The sequence below is a fragment of the Aethalodelphis obliquidens genome, unplaced genomic scaffold, assembly GCF_003676395.1.
Source record: "Aethalodelphis obliquidens isolate GAN/ISIS:26980383/991018 unplaced genomic scaffold, ASM367639v1 scaffold6, whole genome shotgun sequence".
NCBI classification, from domain to species: domain Eukaryota; kingdom Metazoa; phylum Chordata; class Mammalia; order Artiodactyla; family Delphinidae; genus Aethalodelphis; species Aethalodelphis obliquidens.
The window spans coordinates 1277750-1295734 of NW_020837950.1; the positions used below are offsets into that span (position 1 = coordinate 1277750).

General features: G+C 36.2%; 1 protein-coding gene across 25 annotated transcripts in view; it reads left to right on the forward strand.

Annotated features, from left to right (window-relative positions):
• CLOCK (clock circadian regulator) overlaps positions 1-17985 on the forward strand; it is a 135332-nt gene that overhangs the window by 23616 nt on the left and 93731 nt on the right. For 21 of the 25 annotated variants that reach the window (XR_003432110.1, XR_003432108.1, XR_003432109.1 and 18 more), the window contains one exon: positions 15677-15763. The gene's annotated coding sequence lies outside the window, so the exon portion shown is untranslated. Of the gene's footprint in view, positions 1-14849; positions 15054-15676; positions 15764-17985 lie in introns of all 25 variants that reach the window. The other 4 variants (XM_027102898.1, XM_027102900.1, XM_027102896.1 and 1 more) reach the window with 1 other exon arrangement.

Below are 17985 nucleotides of genomic sequence, written 5' to 3' on the forward strand. Positions count from 1 at the left end.
GAAAACAATATAAGAGATAAATGAAACTAGTGGCTGTTTTTTGTTTGTCTTTTTTTTTTTTTTTTTTTTTTTGAGAAGATAACATGGACAAATCTTTAGCTGGACTAAAGAAAAAAGACTCAAAATCAGAAACAGATGTAGAGAACAAACGTATGGGCACCAAGGGGGGAAAGTGACGGGGGGGGTGGTGGTGGTGGGATGAATTGGGAGATTGGGACTGACATTTATACACCAATATGTATAAAACAGGTAACTAATAAAAACCTGCTGTATAAAAAAAAAATTCAAAAAAAAATCAGAACTGAAAGAGGAGACATTACAACTGACATGACAGAAATACAAAGGAAAATAGGAGACTACTATGAACAATCATGCCAACAAATTGGTTAATCTAGAAGAAATGGATAAATTCCTAGAAACCTACAACCTACCAAGACTGAATCATGAAGAAGTAGAAAATTTGAACAGACCAATAATGGATAAGGAGATTGGAACAGTAACCAAAAGCCTTGCAGCAAAGAAGAGCCAGGACCAGATGGTTTCACTGGTGAAACGTTCCACCAAACATTTAAAGAATACTTAACACCAATCCTTCTTAAACCCTTCCAAAAAATTGAAGAAGAAGGAACACTCGATACCAAAGCCAGATTAGCATACTACAAGAAAAGAAAACTACAGGCCAAAATCCTTGAGGAATGTAGGTGCAAAAATTATCAACAAACTCTACTAGTAAACTGAATTCAGCAGCACATTAAAAGAATCAGACACCATGATCAAGTTAGATTTATCTCCAGGATGCAGGGATGGTTCAGTATACACAAATCAATCAATGTGTACACCACATTACTAGAATGAAAGATAAAAACATATCAATTATTACTGAATAGATATTTTCTACATATGTGATCTGTGAACAGAGGAAATTTTTTGCTGCTTCCTTCCATATTTGGATGACTTTTTTTCTTGCCTAATTGCTTTAGCTAAGACTTTGAGCACAATGTTGAATATAAGTGATGTGAGTAGGCATCCTTGATTTGTCCATAATCTTGGAGGAAAAGCTTTCAGTTTTCATTGTTGAGTATGATGTTAGCTGTGATCTTTTCATATATGGCTTTTATTATGTTGAGGTGGTTTATTTCTGTTTCTAGTTTAGTGTTTTTATTATGAAAGAGTGTTTAATTTTGTCAGATGCTTTTTCTTCATCAATTGAGGTATTTCCTTCCCCTTCATTCTTTTAATGTGGTATATGACACTGATTAATTTTAATGTTTTGAATCATCCTTGCATTCCACCTGATCATGGTATATAATACATTTAATGTGCTATTGAATTTGGCTTGTTAGTATTTTGTTGAGGATTTTTGCATCATTATTCATCAGGAATATTAGTCTGTAGTTTTCTTGTTGTGTCTTTTTCTGGTTTTGCTATCAGGGTAATGCTGGCATCATGAAATGAGTTGGAAATGTTCCCTCCTATTTAATTACTTGGAAGAGTTTGAGGAGGATTGGTGTTAATTCTTCTTTAAATGTTTTGGAGACTTTTCCCATGAAGCCATCTGGTCCCAGACTTTTCTTTGTTGGGATCTGCTTTTATTTCTTGATTAATTGACTTTAAATTATTCTCGATTCTTCTAAGATGAGGATTTAATTCACTTATGCTGTCCTTAATCTCTCATATCTCTTCATCCCAAAGTTTGAAACATTGTAATTAGTTCTTTTATTAGGATCTTTGCAACTGTAAATAAAATGTTTCTTAGACATTATATTTTAAATCCCTACTGTGTAAGATAAGGATAGTAGGGCCTTTATCCATTTCTCCATCTTGTCTTTTCTACTCCTTCACTTCCATTTTACCTTTTCTTTTGTGTTTGACCAGGTTGATCACATAACATTTACGTTCTGTTATGTAATGAGATTTAAGACATTCAGTCTTTTCGGTAGGTTGATTCTAAAAGCTGAACAAAATAAATTACAGTTAATCATTGAGCTATTCATTTTCCATGGGTACAAAGTTATGATAATGGAACTCAAAAAATAAAATATGTGATATCAAGGTAAGGTTGGTTATCTTTACTTACAGTTCATAAGTTTTTTTTCCACAGTCATGCCACTAGTTTGCCTTATATTCTGACTTTATATTCTGATTAGTTTGCTTAATATTGTTCATCTTTCCCCCCTACAGTCTGTAATTGCCTTTTTTTTCTTGGTCAAAATGTTTCCTGCTTGAATCACAATATCTGTTATTTGTTGGATGGAATCCCTGGTTTTCCTGGAGACATGCCTTTTAGAGTTGTCCTACTTTCTCCTTCAGTCTTCATGGGTTGGAAGCCTGCTGTATTTCTGTCATTCTGAGATACTCCTTCACTGCATTTCTGGGTTAGACTTACTGTCTCTTAGATATCACATCTTTGTCTTTTATGGCATTCTCCTTTTTGCTGGAGTATATTCTAAATTAACTTCAGTTTACAGGGTACTTAAGATGTAAACATTCTTGCATGCCTGAACATGGCTTTTTCGCCTCATTCATAATTGCTTGATAGTTTGGGTGTAGAAATTTAGATTCAGATTAAATTCCTTTAGAACTTATGGGTTTTTGCTCTGTTGTGTTTTAGATCAAGATGGTAGGAAGTCTGGTGCTACTCTTGAGTCTTGTTACTTTTTAATGACCCTTTCCCCTTGTCTTTGGAAGCTTTAGTATCTTATCTTTGTCTTTGTAGTTCTGGAATTTTATAGTTAACATGTCTAGGTATGAGTTGTTCTTATTATTCTATCTGAACTCTCTGGGGTAGGTAGGCCCTTTCAGTTGAAATGCAGATGTCTCCCTCCAGGTATGGGAAATGTTCTCCATTATTTTTTTGGTAATATTTCTTGGTTTTCTATGTTCTCCCACTTTGGAATGCTCACCAGCAGAATTTTGGCTTTCTGGTTTGATCCTTATGTCTTTTATCTCTTCTCATGTTTTCTATCATTGCCTTTTTATTCTGTATTCTGACAGGTTTCTTCAACTATATGTTCCTACTTTTCTGTGAATGTCTGTAACCAGATTGTAAGTATTCCAGTAGCTTTGCTTATTTTTTGTTCATATCATTTCAAGAGACAACATGGTATAGTAGTTTAAAGCATATACAATGGACCTAGACTGCCAGACTGTGTGAGTTAAGTTCCCAGCTCCATCACTTAATAACCATGTGACCTTGGGTAAGTTATTTAACCTCTCTGTGCTGTTTCTGAACTACAAAATTAGGATTGTAACTACTTTGTGGGCAAAGGAGTTCATATTTGTAAAGCGTTTATAACAGTTCTTGGTGTAGTAAAATCCGTGTCATTGTTTGTTTAATATGTAACATTCTGTTTTTGTTGTATTGAATGCAGTGTCTTTAGGAGTATCTTAAAGATATTTTGTTTTTTATTCTTTTCTTCTGTACCCTGAATAATGTATGAGTCTTCTGGGGTTAGTTGATCTACTTACTTATCTTGGTCTTCTTCTAGCTGCGGTTGTTCCTCATATGACTAGAAATTATTATTGTTGGTTCATGTATATTGCTACCGGATTATCTTGATTATTTTAGGTAGCTATGGTGGGGTTTTTTTCTCGTTGTATAGGTGGATTTTTTTTCCAATTGCCATCTCTGTTTGAAAAGACTGGTTGGTGATTCTTTGTACATAGATGGAGTGTCTTGTCTGCTGGCAAGTTTAGGTTTAGAGCCTAAGAGCAGGGAACCTATTGCTATTTTCAGGAGCTTTCCGGTTGTCATATTGACACGAGCTCTGTGGACACTAACATCCATTTAGTTTCTTTCTGAGCAGTTTGCTAAATTTCTGCTAGATTTCTTTAGAAAAAAGTGGTGCAGTTTTGGGCCTAGGTGTGATGCTGGCCTTGCTTAGCCAGGGAAGGGGTGCAGAGAAAGGAGACAGGTAAAGCTTTTTCCTAGGTCACTTGTATTCAGCCTCTGTATCTGCTAACTCTAGAGCCTAGAGTCTCAGGACAGTTGACTCAGAACTCCACTGTAATCCCTTTATGTGTGAATTTTGCATGTGCTTAACCTGTTAATACACTTGGATCTGCTTTCTGCTCTCCAGAAATCTACTGTATCATTTCATCTCTTCATAACTTCCTTCTCCAATGTTTTCATTGTTTTATAGATCTTACTTCTTGTCCTTCTGTGCTGTCTTACCAGTAGGCTTTCCAAAGGGAAGAGAGGCAAAACTGAGTGTTTGTCATTATCTCTTTCATTCTTCAGGTTTTCTTGAAAGAAAGAAAGAAAGAAAGAAAGAAAGAGAAAGAAAGAAAGAAAGAAAGAATGAAAAGAATGAAAGAAATTGTCACTTCACCCCTAAGTAATTATGCTTCTTTAAAAAATAAGGATATTTTCTTACATAAACTCAGTATCATTACTACATCTAACCAAATTAACCATAATTTCTTAATATCATATAATGCCTAGTCCTTATTCAGATTTTTCTCAATTGTTTCAAAAATACTTTTGATATTGTCTGAATCAGGATTCAAATGAGGTACTAACAATTGGTTGTAATGTTTCTTGAGTCCCTTTTTTTTTTTTTCTTTTGCGGTACGCGGGCCTCTCACTGTTGTGGCCTCTCCCGTTGCGGAGCACAGGCTCCGGACGCGCAGGCCCAGCGGCCATGGCATACAGACCCAGCCGCTCCGCGGCATGTGGGATCCTCCCAGACCGGGGCACGAACCCACGTCCCCTGCATTGGCAGGCGGACTCCCAACCACTGCGCCACCAGAGAAGCCCTTGAGTTTTTTTTTTTTTAAGAGAACAATTTATTTGGAAGAAGAGTGTTATCAGTTTGTAGATCACCTTTGATAGAAAATGTTTGCCACAAGTATGTATTACACAGTAATGCTCCAATTTCTTAACAATGAAAAATCTTCCTCAAATAACACATACTTTGTTGTAATGGAAAACATATACAACAGTATACAGATTAGAATAATCTACCGATCACCCAGCTTTAATAACTATCAACTCAGAACCTGTCTTGTTTCGTCCATACCCTCACCCATGTACCCTCTCCTAGAGCTATTTGAAGCATATTCCACATATAATTCATTGTAAATATTTCTAAATGTAAATGTAAATATTTCTGAAACTAAAGGCTCTGAGGCTTTTAAAAATTTAGGACAGTTGACAACCCCCTATCCCCTTTTCCCTCCATGTTGAAGAAACTAGGTCAGTTGTTCTGTATAATATTTCACATTCTAGATTTATCTGATTGCTTCTTCCTGATGTCATTTTACTTATTCATTTTCTGTATTAATTTAAACTGAAAGTTTGCTCTAAAGCAGTGTTTCTCAACCTTTTCTTTTCTTTTTTTTTTTCTTACTCCTTTAAAGGCCCTTTTTAGACATTTTTTTTTCCTTTATTGTCTGCTCTCTGAAACCCAAGAATAGATATAGCACTGTGCTTTGGAGAGCAAGAAACCATTTTAATATACTACTATGGAAGATATTTTTCACCCCTGGGTGTGACATTGCTGCTGTTAAGAATATACGATATAAAGGTTTGATAGATTCCAGCATGACTCTTGTACACAAGAACATTTTATAAATAGTACTATATACTACATATTTCATTACATTGGGAGGTACATAATGTCTGTCTCACTTTTGGAGATGGTAAGATTGATCAGTTGCACTCATTTGGTGACAGCATGATCTGTTGTGCAATTCACTATCACTTTTTCTCCTCATGGCTTTAAAATCCATTGATGATTGTTGCCCATCTATTTATGTAATTTCTTTTTGTTCTTATTAGCTAAAATTCTTTGAAGGACTACCCCTCACCAATTAGGTCTCTTTGGTTACCTTGAAATATAGTTTGATAGGACAGACAAGAAAAATGCTTTATCAATTACCTTTTACTTACCAATTTTTTTAAATTTTTTTTTGCGGTACGCAGGCCTCTCACTGCCGTGGCCTCTCCCATCGCGGAGCACAGGCTCCGGACGCGCAGGCCCAGCGGCCATGGCTCACGGGCCCAGCCGCTCCGCGGCATGTGGGATCCTCCCGGACCGGGGCACGAACCCGCATCCCCTGCATCGGCAGGTGGACTCCCAACCACTGCGCCGCCACCCGGGAAGCCCTACTTAACAATTTTTGATTAACCCTTAGTATACCATCAGTATCCATTGGATTTAATTTTAGACTTTTTGATTTTTTAAGCATTCCAACTATTTATAAGAACTAGTATTTCATGATTATTATTCTTTGAGGTCTCCTAAAGAACAAAACAAAATGTACTTAAAAAAATTGAATAAATCTCTATCTTTCATTAATTATATTCTCTTACCTGTAAACATTGTATGTTTCAACATTTTAAGATTTGTTTTATCATGACTCACCAGTTATTGCTATCTTTCCTTAAAAGATAACATGAAAGTAGAAGAATAATGGCATCGTGTAGAAGGGTGATAGAATATGGAAAGGTTTGTCGCTATTGCATCATTTTTTTCAGTCTGATTTTTGTATTGCCCAAGTTATTGCATCATCTTTCAAGAAGTTATTAAAGAAGCCTGGAGACACTATTTTTGTAGGCTGCTTTTAGTTTTCATTGAAACTTTCATTTCTGCCCATAATGGCAAAGAGAAGAAAAATCACAGCAGAAGATGTTTCACATCTCTTTGACAAATCAGCTGCTGAGTGCAAAGAGAAATTGTAGCACTCCAGGCTCTACACTTGCATTATCCAATAGAAATATAATGTGAACCACAAATGAAGCCACATGCATTATTTAAAATTTACCTTAAAAAAGTAAGCAAAGAAAATGGTGTCATTGAGTCTGAAGTCAGGGAGCCAGATTCCTCCAGCTGCGTTTTTCTTTCTCAAGATTGCTTTGGCTATTTGGGGTCTTTTGTGTCTCCATAAAAATTAAAATATTTTTTTGTTCTAGTTCTGTGAAAAATTGCTGATTTGATAGGGATTGCATTGAATCTGTAGATTGCCTTGGGTAGTATAATCATTTTGACAGTGTTGATTCTTCCAATCCAAGAACATGGTATATCTTTCCATCTGTTTGAGTCCTTTGATTTCTTTCATCAGCGTCTTATACTTTTCAGAGTACAGGTCTTTTGTCTCCTTAGGTAGGTTTATTTGTAGGTATTTTATTCTTTTTGGTGTGATGGTAAATGGGATTGTTTCTTGCATTTCTCTTTCTGATCTTTCGTTGTTAGTGTATAGAAATACAACAGATTTTTATGTATTAATTTTGTAACCTGCAGCTTTACCAAATTCATTGATGAGCTCTAGTAGTCTTTTTTGTAGCATCTTCAGGATTTTCTATGTACAGTATCATGTCATCTGCAAACAGTGACAGTTTAACTTCTTCTTTTCCAGTTTGGATTCCTTCTATTTCTTCTTTGATTGCCATAGCTAGGACTTCCAAATCTATGTTGAATAAAAGTGGCAAGAGAGGACATCCTTGTCTTGTTTCTGATCTTAGAGGGAATGCTTTTAACTTTTCACCATTGGGTATGAGGTTAGCTGTAGGTTTGTTGTATATGGCCTTTATTATGTTGAGGTATGTTCCCCCTATGCCCACTTTCTGGAGAGTTTTTGTCATAAATGGGTGTTGAATTTTGTCAAAAGTTTTTCCTGCATCTAGTGAGATCATATGGTTTTTATTCTTCAGTTTGTTGATGTGGTGTATCACGTTGATTGATTTGTGGATATTGAAAAATCCTTGCTTCCCTGGTAATAAATCCCACTTGATCATGGTGTATGATCCTTCTAATGTATTGCTGGATTCAGATTGCTAGTACTTTGTTGAGGATTCTTGCGTCTATGTCCATCAGTGATATTGGCCTGTAATTTCCTTTTTCTGTGGTGTCTTTGTCTGGTTTTGGTATCAGGGTGATGGTGGCCTCATAGAGTAAGTTTGAGAATTTTCCTTCCTCTGCAATTTTTTTGGAACAGTTTCAGAAGGATAGGTGTTAGCTCTTCTGTAAATGTTTGATCGAATTCACCCGTGAAGCCATCTGGTCCTGGACTTTTGTTTGTTGGGAGTTTTTACTCACAGTTTCAGTTTCAGTACTTGTGATTGGTCTGTCCATTTTTTCTAGTTCTTCCTGGTTCAGTCTTGGGAGATTGTACCTTCTAAGAATTTGTCATTTCTTCCAGGTTGTTTGTTTTATTGGCATACAGTTGCTTGTAGTAGTCTCTTATGATTCTTCTTATTTCTGTGGTGTTAGGTGTAACTTCTCCTTTTTCATTTCTAATTTTATTGATTTCAGTCCTCTCCCTTTTTTTCCTTAATGAGTCTAGCCAAAGGTTTATCAATTTTGTTTATTTTTTCAAAGAATCAGCTTTTAGTTTCATTGAACTTTGCTATTGTTTTCTTTGTCTCTGTTTCATTTATTTCTGCTCCGGTCTGTATGATTTCTTTCCTTCTACTAACTTTAGGCTTTGCTTGTTCTTTCTTTATTTGCTCTAGATGTAAAGTTAGGTTGTTTATTTTAGATTTTTCTTGTTTCCTGGGGTAAGATTGTATTGCTATAAAATTCCCTCTTAGAACTGCTTTTGCTGCATCGCATAGGTTTTGGATCATTGTGCTTTCATTTTCATTTGTCTCTAGCTATTTTTTGCTTTCCTTTTTGATTTCTTCAGTAATCCATTGGTTGTTTAGTAGCATATTGTTTAGCCTCCATGTGTTTGTATTTTTTACAGTTTATACTACAAAGCCATAGTCATCAAAACAGTATGGTACTGGCACAAAAATAGAAATATAGATCAATGGAACAGGATAGAAAGCCCAGAAATAAACCCATGCACCTCTGGTCAATTAATCTCTGACAGAGAAGGCAAGACTATGCAATAGAGGCAAGACAGTCTCTTCAATAAATGGTGCTGGGAAAACTGGACAGCTGCATGTAAAAAAAATGAAATTAGAACATTCTCTAATACCATACACAAAAATAAACTCAAAATGGATTAAAGACCTAAATGTGAGACTGGACACTATAAAGGTCTTAGAGGAAAACATAGGCAGAACACTCTCTGACATAAATCACAGCAATATCTTTTTCGGTCCATCTCCCAGAGTAATGGAAGTAAAAACAAACAAATGGGACCTAATTAAACTCAAAAGCTTTTGCACCATGAAGAAAACCATAAACAAAACGAAAAGATAACCCACAGAATGGGAGAAAATATTTGCAAATGGTGTGACTGACAAGGGATTAGTTTCCAAAGTTTACAAACAGGTTTTGCAGCTCAATATCAAAAAAAAAAAGGCAATCAAAAAATGGGCAGAAGACCTAAATAGACATTTCTCCATAGAAGACATACAGATGGCCAGGAGGCACATGAAAAGATGTTCAGCATTGTTAATTATTAGAGAAATGCACATCCAAACTACAATGAGATATCATCTCACACCAGTCAAAATGGCTATCATCAAAAAATTCACAAACAGAAAATGCTGGAGACTGTGTGGAGAGAAGGGAGCCCTCCTACACTGTTGGTGGGAATGTAAATTGGTGCAGCCGCTATGGAGGACAGTATGGCGGTTCCTTAAGAAACTAAAAATAGAGCTACCATATGATCATGCAATCCCACTCCTTGGCATAATACCTGGAGGAAAACATGGTCCGAAAGGATACATGTACCCCAGTGTTCATTGCAACGCTGTTTACAATAGCCAAGACATGGAAGCAACCTAAGTGTCCATCAACAGACAAATGGATAAAGAAGAAGTGGTACATATATATAATGGAATATTACTCAGCCATTAAAAAGAATGAAATAATGACATTTGCAGCAACATGGATGGACCTAGAGATGGTTGTCCTGAGTGAAGTAAGTCAGAGAAAGAGAAATATTGTGTGATATTGTTTATATGTGGAATCTAAAAAAAATTATACAGATGAACTTATTTGCAAAATAGGAACAGACTCACAGACTTAGAAAATGAACTTATGGTTACCAGGGGGGAAGTGGCGGGGGAAGGATAGTTGGGGAATTTGGAATTGACATGTACACACTGCTATATTTAAAATGGATAACCAACAAGGACCTACTGTGTAGCACAAGGAACTCTGCTCAATATTCTGTAACAACCTAATTGGGAAAAAAATCTGAAAAAGAATAGATGCATATATATGTATAACTGAGTCACTTTGTTGTATACCTGAAACTAATACAACTTTGCTAATCAACTATACTCCAATATAAAATAAAAAGTTAAAAAAAAAAAGAAAATGGTGTCATTGAGGAAAGCAAGAAATTCCTTTTAGGAATTCACACTCTGGGGGACAAACTTTGATGGATTGCTTCTGTCTCTTCTTTGGCCCCAGTCAGATAAATTCTCTCCCTTCCTCATCTCCTCTGCATTCACCCCAAAGAGGCCATGTTTCTCATGGCTCTGCCTAGCTCGTTAGTAGCTCGGTAACGTACTACCTTGGGTTTGCTTTGTCTCCTTATATGTCTTTCTTCCCTTTCACTTACTCACATCCAGGCATTGAACCCTCCCTTTCCCAAGTGTCAGTTTGTCCCTATGCCTCAGGCTACCTTTTTGAGGTGAAATAGTGGCTTCCAAACTTCTTTGACCACAGCCTATAGTAAGAAATATGTTTTATGTTGTGACCCAGTATCTACACACTCAATAAACACATACCTGAAACAACAGTTTCAGGAAATAACCTAACCATTACTGGGTGTCCTGTACTTTGACTTTTTTTTCTATTTCGTTTCATTTAAAAAAATGCTTGTTTTACCCCCTGTATTGCTGGACCAAAGTGTAGGAACGTTTATAATTTTGTTAATATATTGTCCTCCATAAGTCAGCGCCTATTTCTACTCCCACCAGCAGTGCATGAGAGTAATGCCAAAACTGATACTATAAATGCTTTGAAAATTCTGCCTTTAGAGCATGTGACTCATCAATGTCCTCAAACTTGTTCCACTCCTGTCTTGCCTGGGGATAGAGTATCTTGTGCATTAACTCAGCTCCTTTTTCAGTAGTAGTGGGAGAGCGAAAAAGAAGACTGTGGGTTAGTTGAACACTTCAGGATTCCATCCTGATTTATTTATAATGTTTTGATTGTATCTCTTTGGATAGCTTTTTTGTGGTTGTCCTAGGTACTTTATGTGTAGGTAACTTATTATAGTCTACTGGTTAACTCCCTTTACCCACCCCCTCCATTTCTAATTTTCTCTCTATATATTGAGAACCGTATCACACAGTGTTAATAATTTCTACTTAAATCATCAAAAATAATATAGAAGACTTAGGAGAAGGAAAAGGTATTGTATTTACCCATATTCTTCCTCTTTCCAGTTTTTCCCTCCTGATTTTCCAATATTCCTTCTTTTATCATTTCCTTTCTGTTAGAAGAACTTCCTATAGTCATTCCTTTTTTTAGGGCAGGTCTACTGATGACACACTCTCTTAGTTTTCTGTCATTTGTGGATATTTTAATCTCCCTCTCTTTCCTGAAGGATATTTTGTCTGGATATAGAATTCTGGGTTGGCAATTCCTTTCTTTCAATACTTGAAGAATGCTTCTGGGCATCAAAAATATGAATAGATATTGAAATTCAGAATGTTTATTATGACCATAATGGTCTAAGTGTTAACAGAAAAACTTTTTTTTGAATTATAATTACTACAAGTATACCATAAATGTATTATTGATTTTATTATTAAACAATTACTAGATGTAAATGTATCTTTTCAGAGGGGACTTTTCTTTTCATGGAATTTATGTATCCATAGATGAATATTATGTATATGTTAGAATGAGACTGGTTTCAGTGGAAATTAATAGTAAAAAGAAAAGATGTTGGGTCACTAATAAGTGTGAAGTTTACAAAACACTTATGCTTTTGTTAAGTATATCATTTATAGTAGGATTTACAGTATATTCCTGCTAAACTAATCTATATGTAGTATGTCCATATAGGAATGAAAAACAAGCAGAGAAATGCATGGAATGTGACAGTGTAAAGACTTGTCCCAGTTTTTTAAAAAATATGGCTTTACTGTGTGCAGTATTCTTTTCATAAAAGTTAATAAAAATGTTTCTCCATAAGTGTTCAAGAAAATATAAAACACTAACTTAACTTTGGTATGTGTTACGTTTACTTGAAGATATGATGTTAACTGAAGTAAGGGATCTTTTCAACTCTTTGAAATCATGCAAAATATCTTCACGTCACAGACGCAAGACACAGGTGATTGATAGAATGTACTAATTTCTTTCTCATTTCTCTGAGAATGGTGAAAGTACAGATGCTGAATTCTAATTTAAGATGCTTCCCAGATCTTGAGTTCTAAATAATTCTATATAAATTATGTAAGGAGTCTGGCCACAAGCTTGTAACCCGGATGAACTAAGTTCTAGCTGTCTTCAATATTTATCATCACTGTTTTCGTTGGATTCTCTCAGATGAGCTTCTTAATCAGAAGGTTGTTTTTATTCTCACATCCTGAAATTTTAACAGTGCATTGGGGCCAGGCCAGAATATCTGCTTTTTAATGTCATGTATTGTTCTTAACAGAGGTGTATGGGACAGGGAAAAACAAGACCACCTTGGATATATGGTACTTCCATTAGAGGATACTCCCTTGATATCAATATTTAAAATTATTCCTTTGGTGTTCTGGATGTTTCTACAGGGAAATGCATTGTAGTGAATTTTAGATGTGTAAGAGATACATCTTTCTCTTGTGAACTGGAAGAAGGAAGATACAAAATATACTGTAGGAAAGGAGAAAGCAGTATGATGCTCTGACCTTGATATTAGTTCTAGTAGCTGGTTGGTAATTATAGACATGAAGGATTTGGAAATTGATTCCCTAAAACCATCTGGTCCCTAGTGTGAAGACTGCTGGATTAAGGTGTAATCTTTCTTCACTAGGTTATAGTCTTGAATCCTCTACTGTGTAATATTCATCTGCTTTTTACCGTTATAACTGTTTTGAGTCCCTTAAGGACCTTCATCATTGTGGGCTGATTACCGGTACTTTGCTGTGCTCTCTTTTCTCTTTTTCATTCTTCATGAGTGTGTTCCTCAGTGGAACAGATTTTTTTTTTAATTAAGTTATACTTGACATACAACATTAGTTTCAGGTATACAACATGGTGATGAGATATTTTTATATGTTATGAAATAATCAGAACAAGTGCACTTACCTTCTGTCACTATACAAAGTTGTTACTGTATTACTGACTGTATTCCCATTACTTCCCCTTGACTTAGTTTATAGCTGGAAGTTTTATACCACTTAATCCCCTTCACCTGTTTCATCCATCATCCTCTTCTCCCAGCAGTTTGGGCTCTCTGAGTCTGTTTCTGTTTTGTTTCGTTTGTTTATTTTTCTTGTTTTTTGGATTCCACATATGAGTGAAATAATTCAGTATTGGTATTATTATTATTTTTTTAACATCTTAATTGGAGTATAATTGCTCCACAATGGTGCGTTAGTTTCTGCCCCATAACAAAGTGAATCAGCTATACGTGTACATATATCCCCACATCTCCTCCCTCCTGCGTCTCCCTCCCACCCTCCCCATCCCACCCCTCTAGGTGGTCACAAAGCACCGAGCTGATCTCCCTGTGCCATGCAGCTGCTTCCCACTAGCTATCTATTTTACATTTGGTAGTGTATATATGTCCATGCTACTCTCTCACTTCGTCCCAGCTTACCCTTCCCACTCCCTGTGTCCTCAAGTCCATTCTCTACATCTGCGTCTTTATTCTTGTCCTGCCCCTAGGTTCTTCATAATCATTTTTTTTTCTTTTTGTCTGACTTATTTCACTTAGCATGATATCCTCAAGGTCCATCCACGTTGTTGTAAATGGCAGGATTTAATTCTTTTTTATGGTAGAGTACGATGTGTGTGTGTGTGTGTGTGTGTGTGTGTGTGTGTGTGTGTTGTGTATACACCACATCTTTGTTATCTGTTTATCTATTGAAGGACACTTAGTTGCTTCTGTATCTTGGGTATTGTAAATAATGCTGCAGTGAACATAGGGATACATACATCTTTTCAAATTAGTGTTTTTGTTTTCTTTGGATAAATACCCAGAAGTGGAATTGCTGGATCATATTGTAGTTCTATTTTCAGTTTTTGGAGGAACCTCTATACTGTTTTCCATAATGGCTGCACCAATTTACATTCCCACCAACAGTGCATGAGGGTTCCCTTTTTTAGTGGAGCAGTTTTTTATTCTTTCTCTTCCTCCTTCTTTAACATGTATATATATTTTTTATTCACAATCCACTCCCCTCAGGTTTTAATTTTCCTCTATGCGTCAGATTTTGTCTGTATGGTTGTTGATTTTTCATTCATTCAAAAACTTAGGATACGTTACAAAAACATAATTGCCAATTGTAGTTCAATGACTGAAACTCCATGACGGCAGGAATTTGGTGTGTTTTTCCCCTAATCATTGGATATGTAGAACCTATCATAGTAAGTGAATGAATGAGCATGAAACAAAATTTCCAACTCTTTCTCTAACAGAGAAATAACCAAATTAATGTTGTGAAGTCTTGTTTTTGTTAATTAATCTTTAAAATAGTACTTTTCTGATTTAATGGTAATTAAAATGCTTTTAATATTGTGGTAAGTATCGTTAACATTTCTGATAATTTTAATTGTTAATAAAAATTAATGACCATGATTGGGTTATTTCATAAAACCATACTGGAAATAAAGGCTTATAAAAGCACCTACCTCCTAGGGATGTTGTGAGGATTGAATTAGTTACTACGTGTAAAGCACTTAGAACTGGACTTCACGCATAGTAAAATGCTTGGCAACTATTAATTTGTAACTGAGAATGGTGCTGAAACTGACTTCTTCCCCATCATTTTGCAGGAGGGCCCCTGATGGTCAGTTGATCAATTCATCCATTCATAGGGAGGCTGGCAGTTTTCCCTCAGGCCTTTGCAAAAGCCCCCTGAAAGGATCCTCCTCCACAGGACTTTGACTCACCTTCCTTCCCAGGGGTCAACCTCTAAGACCCTTGAGGCTAGGGGACTGGGAAGAGCTTCAGAATGGCTAATATATTGCAGTCAAGTGGTGAGAGTTTAAAATGGTCTCTGCCTGTTAGCCCTGTGTGACTGAGTGATGCAGGGCAAATTGCTTCACTTCTTACTTTCCTCCCTTGCCCATCTCATCTCAGAGAATGACCTTCTCATCCCTTTTCTTACTCTGAGCAGCCATACTAGATTTCTTTTACTTGCACACAAACGCCCTATCCTCTCCTACATCTGGCCCTTTGAACATGCCATTCCCTTCTAATGAAACTTGTTCTTTCTCTCCCCTCTCCTCTTGCTTTATTTGGTCAGACCCTACTCATGCTTGCATTAGTTGCCTCTTTTTTAGGAAACCTTTCCTAACTAGTTCCCACTAGCCTGGTTTGTATCTCTGCCATGCTTTCCCTTCACATCATCATGATTCTTAAAGCCTTTCATCCCATTTGGAGTTGGCCTACAGACTGAGCTCCCGGAGGAATTGATGGAATCTGACATGTTCATTGCTGCATCCCCTATTACTGGCACATAGGAAGCCCCAATTAATGCTGTATATGTGGATGGGAAAAAATACTGGCGGTATTGTTACTTAGAATTTGGTTAACATTATTTCCACAGCTGCCCTTGTTTTACAGATTTTGTTTTTTGTTTTTTGTTTTTCCTGTAAAGCTGCTGAAACTTAGAAGCTGATTTTGTCACAGTGTAAGATGCCTTTGGAAGATTCTGCATTCCTCTTAGATGAATCTTTACAACTTGGTGAGTTTCACTAGATATATTCAATCTTCATTTTGAGCTCAGAAGTATGCCTTCTCTTTTTTTCTTTTCTTTTTTCTGTTTTCCCTTTCCTTTTCCTTTTCCTCCCCTCCCCTCCCCTCCCTTCCCCTCCCCTCCCCTCCCTTCCCCTCCCCTCCCCTTTCCTTTCCTTCTTCCCTCCCTCCCTCCCTCCCTTCTTTCCTTCCTTCCTTCCTTCCTTCCTTCCTTTTCTGTCATAATTATTGGGTACAATGAGGTTTACAGTCTCCTGGCAAGGCACATAGGACAGAGTATTATAAAAATATTTAGGACATGATCGGCTACCTTCTTTGATAGTTTTTATTTATCTTTAGATTTTTTATTCTTCAGAGGAATGAAAGATTATTTATTGGTAAGGTAATTGATATCCAGATGTATTTTCTTTCAGCAATTCTTGAAATTTTTCAAAGTTACTACCTGAAAGTAAGAATTATAACTTGTCTTTTTTTGAGAGAAAGGTGATTTGCAAATGACTGAAAAGTAGAATAAGAATTATTTCCTGTCAGGTTTTAGGTTTAGAGATAAAGAAGCAGTTGACTGAGGTACAGAAGGGCCAGTCACCTACTGCATGTCTGCCTTACAAGCAAGTCTCTCCATGAGGGGTCTGCACACCACCAAATCCAGCTTGCTGCCTGTTTTTGTATGACCCGTGAACTAAGAATAGTGTTTACATTTTTAAATGGTTGGGGGAAAAAAAATCCTGGAAGCAGAATACTATTTTATGATATGTGAAAATTATATGAAATTCAGGTTTTAGTGTCTGTGAATAAAGCTTTATTGAAATACAGCCACTCTTATTTTTTACATATTGTGTATGGCTGTTTTCAAGCTATAGTGGCAGAGTTAGGTAGTTGCATCAGAGATGTTAGGGCCCAGAAAGCCAAAAATATTTACTTTGTGACCCTTTACAGAGTAAGTTAGCTGACCCCTTCTCTACCTGGGTAGAGAAGTGTCTATAGATTGAGTGCAAAGTAAGAGATGAGTGGGGGAAAATTAGAGGGAGGTAAGAGTTGATACCAGCTCTCAGTGACTGACTTACACTTTTTTCGTGTCCTGGAAAGCATAATCCATATTCTCATTAGACTGACCTGTGTTACTGTTTTAAAATAGAAAATAAGTTGATTCTCCTATTACTTTTCTTCTAAAATGAATGGACATTTGTAGAAAGAAAATTAGTATAGTACTCTGTTTTCTACCAGGTTTTAGTGTTACCATAATAACTTAAGCAGACTATCCTCTAAATCATGAAGGATTAAAAGGAGCAGGTATCAAGCACACTAAAATAGTAGCTCATAATGCTTTGCTTAGCGATGCCCTCACAGGAAACAGCAGTGATAAAAATTAAGCCATAAATGAAAGTTCAACTAAGTTATGTTATTTAGGGTTGGTAAATTTCGTGCCAGCCACTGTGGTCATACAATTAACCCAAATTAATAGAAAATCGGTGTAAAATGTGTTAAAGAATAATAAAAAAATAAAGTTAAGTTCTAGCTAAGCCTTAAAAAGCTATAGCTATTTAAAAATGAACTGCAAAAGTGACTTTAACAGTTACTGATCACATGACAGCTAAGACCCCAAATGGGACTAGATAGCCCACTATGCTTAGCCCTACATGCAAATAATTATCATAACAAAATTATTCCCCGGAGTACTACTAGCAATAGCTTAAAACTCAAGGGACTTGATGGTGCTTCATTCCCCTCTAGAGGAGTGTGTTCTCTCTGTAATCGATAAACCTCACCAACATTTGCTAATTCAGTCTGTATACTGCCATCTTCAGCAAACCCTGAAAAGGAATAACAGTAAGCATAATTATTATACATAAAAACATTAGGTCAAGGTGTAACTTACGGGATGGGAAAAAATGGGCTACATTTTCTATTTCAAGACATATTTCTTATTATACAAAAGTTTTGATGAAGCTAAAAACCAAAGGAGAATTTAGCAGTAAATTAAGAATAGAGTGCTTAGTTGAGTCAGGCCGTGAAGCATGCACACTCTGCCCATCACCCTTCTCAAGTATTAATAACTCTTATAACTTCTTAGCAAGTACCAAACATATGAGAGGAGATAAAGTCATAACAAGGGAAGCATACTGGAAAGTGTGCTTGGATAAATCAAAGTATAGCTTAAACAAAAGCACCTAGTTTACACTCAGGAGATTTCAAAGTGTATGGATACTTTGA